The 6,730-nt window shown below is 41.4% G+C and overlaps 2 non-coding genes across 2 annotated transcripts; one reads left to right on the forward strand and one right to left on the reverse strand.

Moving 5' to 3' along the window:
- Nucleotides 1-1,516: 1,516 nt before the first annotated feature.
- On the reverse strand, nucleotides 1,517-1,589 carry Trnar-ccg (transfer RNA arginine (anticodon CCG)). The gene has a single exon. It is a non-coding gene; the product is annotated as a tRNA-Arg (tRNA).
- Nucleotides 1,590-3,822: 2,233 nt separating this feature from the next.
- Nucleotides 3,823-3,895, forward strand: Trnar-ccg (transfer RNA arginine (anticodon CCG)). Its single transcript has one exon. It is a non-coding gene; the product is annotated as a tRNA-Arg (tRNA).
- Nucleotides 3,896-6,730: the final 2,835 nt, after the last annotated feature.

Raw genomic sequence — 6,730 nt, forward strand, 5'->3', positions numbered from 1 at the left:
ACGCCGATAATAATTTAAACATATGGATTCAGAATATTGAACAGCATCGATTTCTCGTGGGGATGGAAACAGGACGGTGGGCAGAGACAGACATGCAGTGAATTTCGTGCTGGCACTAAATTTAAGAAATCGGTCAGTACGTCAGGTTACCATGGAAACACGACCTGTTTACTGCGCAGCTATTACATGGCTTCGTTTCCTCAAAGAATATGACAACAGGATTCATGAACTCCACAAGCTTATCATCCACAAACATTCTTTTATCAGTTGTCTGGGTTTAGAACTGAGGGATACATAGCTGCAAGATGCGATAGTGTTAGTATTGCATGTAGATTGGTGCATCTATAGAAGTCACATACACGCATGCCCACAGGCTTAGTCATTCTTCATTATCCAGCGTATTACCCTATTGCTATAAATATGACCGACCCATTCACTACCTTAACGTCGTTCTGAGAAAAATAGTCCCTCATACAAATCGCTACCGTGAGCAAAGAAAACGTATATTTGTGATTCAGAGATTATCGGGATGGGATGGTTCGTTGGTGATGAATGGATCATGTGTACTTATCACAGAAGAATTGAAAGAAAACATCCTCCTTAATCAGGGTGAGGTACAACTTTCAGAACCGTGGCAATGGTCCAGTGAGAACTATGCATACATATAACTCGAACAGCATCACTTCTGTCCTTTTTCTAAAGCGATATCAACACTCCGCTTGTCTCGAACTGCTGATAACGCGGTTCAGTGGTATATTTGGATGGTTTCCAGGGTTCAGAGTCACCGACAATCCACTTGCAGGAGGAAATATGGCTTTATTGTTTTTCACTGTTATTCCTGGCACATTTTACTCATTCAATCATGATAAGGACAAACTTATGGATAAACAACGTCTTTATTCAGGTGATGCCACGTTTCGATACAGAATCGATAAGAACAAAGTAGTTTGTTAATCCCCAAAGTTTGCACTATCTGACACTCCGACACTGCCACTCAAAGAAATCATCTAATCTCTTTAACAATAGACCCGTGAAGGTCAGGGGTAGAACAGGCCTTCAGCAACCCATGCGTGTCATAAAGAGCGACTATGCTTGTCGTAAGAGGCGACTAACGGGATCGGGTGGTCAGGCTCGCTGACTTGGTTGGCACATGTCATTGGTTCCCAAGTGCGCAGATCGATGCTCATATTGTTGATCACTGGATCGTCTGGTCCAGACTAGATTATTTACAGACCACCGCCATATAGCTGTAATATTGCTGAGCTTGGTGTAAAACTAAACTCACTCAGTCACACTTTAAAAATATGCACACGGCACGATTGATCAAAACAAGTGACTTTGAGGTAGGGGACTATCTGTTTTAAGTACCACATAAAGTGTTGTTTTCTGAGTGTACCATCTTATAGTAAAGGAAGCAGCACCGATGAAAGGTGTAGATGTTTTTAAGTTTCTTTGCCAAAGATCGAGTTGATTAGTCTCACAATGTTCAAATAGACAAGTCAATTTCTCCAAAAATCGACCTTGATGGGACTCGAACCCACAATCTTCGGCTCCGGAGGCCGACGCCTTATCCATAAGGCCATAAGGCCGCCTGACGATCACTGCAATACCTCGACCAGTGATTGTTTATTGAATGACGTATCTCGTCACTTTAGAGTCAATGGTAACATTGCAGTTGACCTGACATTGCTAATTGGCTCAGGCAACAGGTTGCAGGTCTCGCTTCATTGATCACGCTGCCTCTTCCTTCTTTGTTTTGGGTCAGCTGTATGGGCCATTCTCACTCACCCAGCACCTTTTGCTTTAGGGTCCCAGTTCCCTGGTGCGAGATAGTCCCCTATAACTAATGGTGTCATATATAGAGAATACTAAACTATGTCCCATGTAACACCATATTTATGAAACGAGTGAATGGTTTGGTATTTAACGAGCGAAAGCAAGATACCGACATCATCCACAAGTTTCATAAAGTGGGTGAATCCCATTAATAGTGCCTCTCGCCGTTTTACACTGGAATATTACGACAAACTCCAAAAACTCTTACTCACTCACTCATTAAGAGTGTAAAATGCTCGTCTGTCGGTGCACTGGTGAACTGCACTCAGCAGGCTAATTAGGTGAGCCAATCCTCCACCTTGACGGACCATATATCACAGGGATAAACAGTATTTGCACAATCAAGCAAGCATAACTGTTAACCCCCTAAGTCACTGGGAGAACAAGAAGACCCCAGTTGTATTGGGGCCAGGTGATCCTTTATTGTATAATCAGTATTTGGAACCGCTGAATGTGTCATGTATGCGTCACGCTGAAGACCAGGTTCGATTCCCCACATGGGTAAAATGGGTAAAGCTTATACCTGGTGTCCCCAGCCGTGATATTGCCGGAATATTGCTAAAGCGGCGTAAAACAAAGCCCACTCACTCCGTATATAACAAGTGAATGTATTCACAGTGTGTGTTTAGAGAATTAATTAATCAACTAACCCATGTGAAGAGCGTTGTGTAAATCAATTACGTCTGGGTTCCAAAGCATTGTTCTCATAGCAAGTTGATTGTCGGGACTGTCATTTCAGTCCGCATTCTGTAACTGAGATATTAAAGCAAGCTGTGATGATAATAAGGAGACATTTGCCGGGACTCAGACTGAAAAACGGATTACACAGAGTCCGGATTAGACAGATTCCACTGTATGTTGTAATGTGTTGACAGGTCATCGGTTCCAGTTGGATGTAACACCTAACACGAAATCAATGAAGTACCATGGTGCTCATCAACATGATGCAGTTTTTCACAGAAATTAGTCACCAGTCTGTTGTCAAGTTCCTGCAATGTCCCCAGAAAATGTCATCATGGGAATCCCGAAGATGGCAGAGAAAAGTGAATAATTCGAACAAAGATTACCGTGGGCCCACACTTGAGTAATTCGGTTACTTTATATGTGAAAAGCACCTAGAGCCCGCGGCACTTCCGGTGCAAGGAATGTCGGTTAATGAAGCAGGGATTACAGCTTGAGTAAGATATTGCATCATAACTCTGTCTGGAGATCCTAGCACATCAAACAAGACTATCACACGACACCAAACGGAAATAGACGCGCCAGACAGCTCATAGGAGAGATACATGCTGTAAGACATTTACAATTTTTGTAAAACGAAAGTTGTTTTACGTATCATCATTCCAGCTGTAGTTTGGAATGGTGAGTGGGTGAGTGAGGAAGAGTGCTAAACGTCGCTTTAAACAATAATCAGCAGTAACACCACGGCGGGGAAGACCAGAAATGGGCTTCACGCGTTGTACCCATGTGGGAAATCGAACCTGGGTTTTCGGAGTGACGAGCGGATACTTTAACCACTTGCCTACCCCATCGCCCCTTCCAGTGTTGGAGGTTGGGCTCATGAAAAACAATTCACAATACAAGCGGGGCTGAGGTGTCGCTAAAATTTATGATAACTTCACTTGGGTTAGGAGGATGGGGTGGCATGAAAAAATGGCACACTTCTATTCTTGGCAATTATTTCCTTTAGAAAAAGCTAAGCGGGTGATCAGATTCAGAGCGCTGCCATATAGTTAGAATATTGCTGACAGCATCCAAACCAAACCAGATTAACAGTATTTATAAAGTCTCGTCATTTAATGCAATTTGAATGATAACCTCACACTAACACAGATACCCTAAATAACGAAAAGGTGACGTGATCAGTGAAGTGAGAGCGCTAGTTGGTCGAGCCAATCAGAACACGGAAACAACAAGTTGTCCCGAGGTGTTACGTTAATCGATAAACAATCACTGGTCGAGTTATTGGCACTGAAACGTTCAGGCGGCCTTGTGGCCTAATGGATAAGGCGTCGGCCTCCGGAGCCGAAGATTGTGGGTTCGAGTCCCATCAAGGTCGATTTTTGGAAAATTAACATCATGCTATGATGTATCAATTTAAGTAACTCTCATGATACCATATATTGACAGCATTTCACAATGAAATACAAATCGCACCTGTCATCTTTACATGCTCATAAGAAGTCAATTCCGTCTCCTACCTTTGCCTTACAATTGCATTGATTGATGTTAAAAAAGAGAACGTAGGGATGATTTTGTTACAAACATTACCTATGTTTAACATTACATATACTCTATAACCCAGCCATCTGATTGGCCACTGGCCGGCCTGAACGTGTATCATGATGTCATGTGTTATATTTGAAGGAGTTAAATACCGACTGTCCATTTTACCGTATAAACCATAGTGAATATAAATGTTATAGTTACTGTCGAAAGCAGGAAATATGCAAATTGTTAAAAATCTGCCAACGTACATTTATCATTCAACAATAGAAAATATGTTTCATATATTATGTGACTGTACACACTTGTGTTGTACTATATAGGTCTGTGGCCTTTTCAGTACCCTGATTAAACGAAGCCTTATACTAAATTGCAGTTTTCTTTTTAACGTCACTCTCTATAATAACCAATGCTTCTCGTCAGATGAGTCTCAGGGTCGTGTCATCATTCCAATAACGAAAATCGATGCTCATGATTTCGTCAGTATCACTAGATTACCGGTTTCTGTTTTGTTTATTTGGTCACTGCTGTCATATAGTTGGCGCATTGTTGAGTACTGTGTTAACCATTAAAAAGACCAGTGCGAACTCGAATATAGGTCACGGGTAAATTATAAACAAATACCCGGTGTTTATGGAGTTTTAGTTCTAGAGACAGGCAATATACCGTTCTTCAGATAATCGATGAGTAGTCATTGATTCTGTGACCGGGTAGAAGGTTATAATTATTGCAACGATTCAAACATAGGGACAGATGTGTGATCCAATTAAAATCTATTTCCAGCATTGCCCTATGTGATACTACCGGTTTGAGCGGGTTAGTAGCGGCGGTTTGGACAATATAATATGTATATGTATGTATTTCACGTTATATACCTACTTTACTTGGGAAGAAAACCCAAGTGACTGAACCACAAGCACAAATATGGAGCTCAGATAATATAGGAGGACCGGGACGCCGAGCCACGCATTCGTAACTACTCGTGTCATTCCGTCTTCTTGTATGTCACGGAACGGTGTTATGTAAAACGACTTTATTTCCCTCTCCTTTATACGTTTTACTTTTTCTGTAAACGTTGTAAATGTAAATTTACAGGTATTGTTACGAATGGGCGCCTCGAATACAGGTTTCGGGCTTTCGTAACTTTTCGTGACCAGCAAGAAGACGCCATCCGACTTGCCGGAATGACACGAGTAGTTACGAATGAGGTTTCGGGCGCGCCCAAGACGAAACTGCATGTCAAACAGGCATAATGTAAACTCATTGATCAACGTAACAGAATTATTGCTCTGCTGGTATATGATCCGAATGAAACTGATCCGAATTTTGTGTGTAATTAACGAGTCGTCGTTTTCACTTCGTTACACAGAAAACGTTTTGAAACGAATTTGAAGATAACGCAGTTTATTTTTGTTTTTGTTTCGTTTTTGTTATAGACCATAAATGTTAAGGCGGCACTGAGATAGATTAATCTAAAACATAATCGCACAACCATTTCTGAAAATGTGTCGCCCTTGATGGGACTCGAGCCCACAATTTTCGATTCCGGAGGCCGATGTCTTATCCATTAGGTCACAAGGCCGCGCGACAAATAATCAGACAAACACTGCCATTGATTGTTGAATAATTGGCGTAACCCATCCAGTGATAACACACAATCAAAGGTAACATTGCAGTTTTCCTGGCGATGTCAGACGGCCTTTTTAACTGATCGCCCTTCCTTGTCCCGGTCACTAGTGGACAATCAGAAATGACAGTAAATGGTTAATGTAGATTTATGGGCAATATCGTCAAAGTTTCTTGTGATATCAAACATATCAAAGTAAGTACGGGTTATTCAGCTTGGCCTGATCAGAGACCATATATCGGTATATGGTCTCTGGCCTGATCAAGTGAATAATAATGCACTGGGTGACCATGTCACAACTGGTGGGGCCTATTATTGTGAAGGGGTGCGCCTTTGTCAGTTGTCAACATGTCCGACCGTTTCACAACTGGTAGGGTCTATTATTGTGAAGAGGTGCGACTTTGTCATTTGGCAACATGTCAAAACAGCCAAGACCAAGCCGCCATTTGACATCTCAGTGTCGAGAAATCGTCTGCAATGTCCTAACTTTCTTTAAACAATCAGCTACAGATGGTTTAACATTTCCTATTCGGACTTTTACACAGAAAATTGAAAATCGAATTCTGAAAGTAACTGGTTTTACGTTGTAAAGTTGTGGTTCCTAGAATCACAACATTCATTACTTGAAAAATCAAAGACAATTAGAATAGCAGTGTACTCATGGTGATCATGCTTTCCGGCATTCTTGATAGGTTTTTGTTTATTCCTCCAAAGTTGGAAGTAAATTGTTACTAAATTTCAATATCAGTTTTGATCCGTGTAAAATATGTGACGGTTAAGAGGCTGATACGCTGAATTTGGTTTACAGAACATATACAACAACGTGAGTGGTGCTTGAGTAATGCTCGTGTGTATAAGACGCTGAGTCATGACGTATATCCTTAACCCGATAGAAAGTCAAAAGTTAACGTTATCGTTTCTCATAAAGGGTTTCCCCTTAAGATGTACGTAGATGGTGTATTCTCTGCTATGTGTTAGCCATCATGTCATCTCCTTCACTCCGAGTACAGCTTTCCAAACTCCAAATATATTTGGATCAAC

This window comes from Haliotis asinina, chromosome 15 (genome assembly GCF_037392515.1).
Source record: "Haliotis asinina isolate JCU_RB_2024 chromosome 15, JCU_Hal_asi_v2, whole genome shotgun sequence".
NCBI lineage: Eukaryota > Metazoa > Mollusca > Gastropoda > Lepetellida > Haliotidae > Haliotis > Haliotis asinina.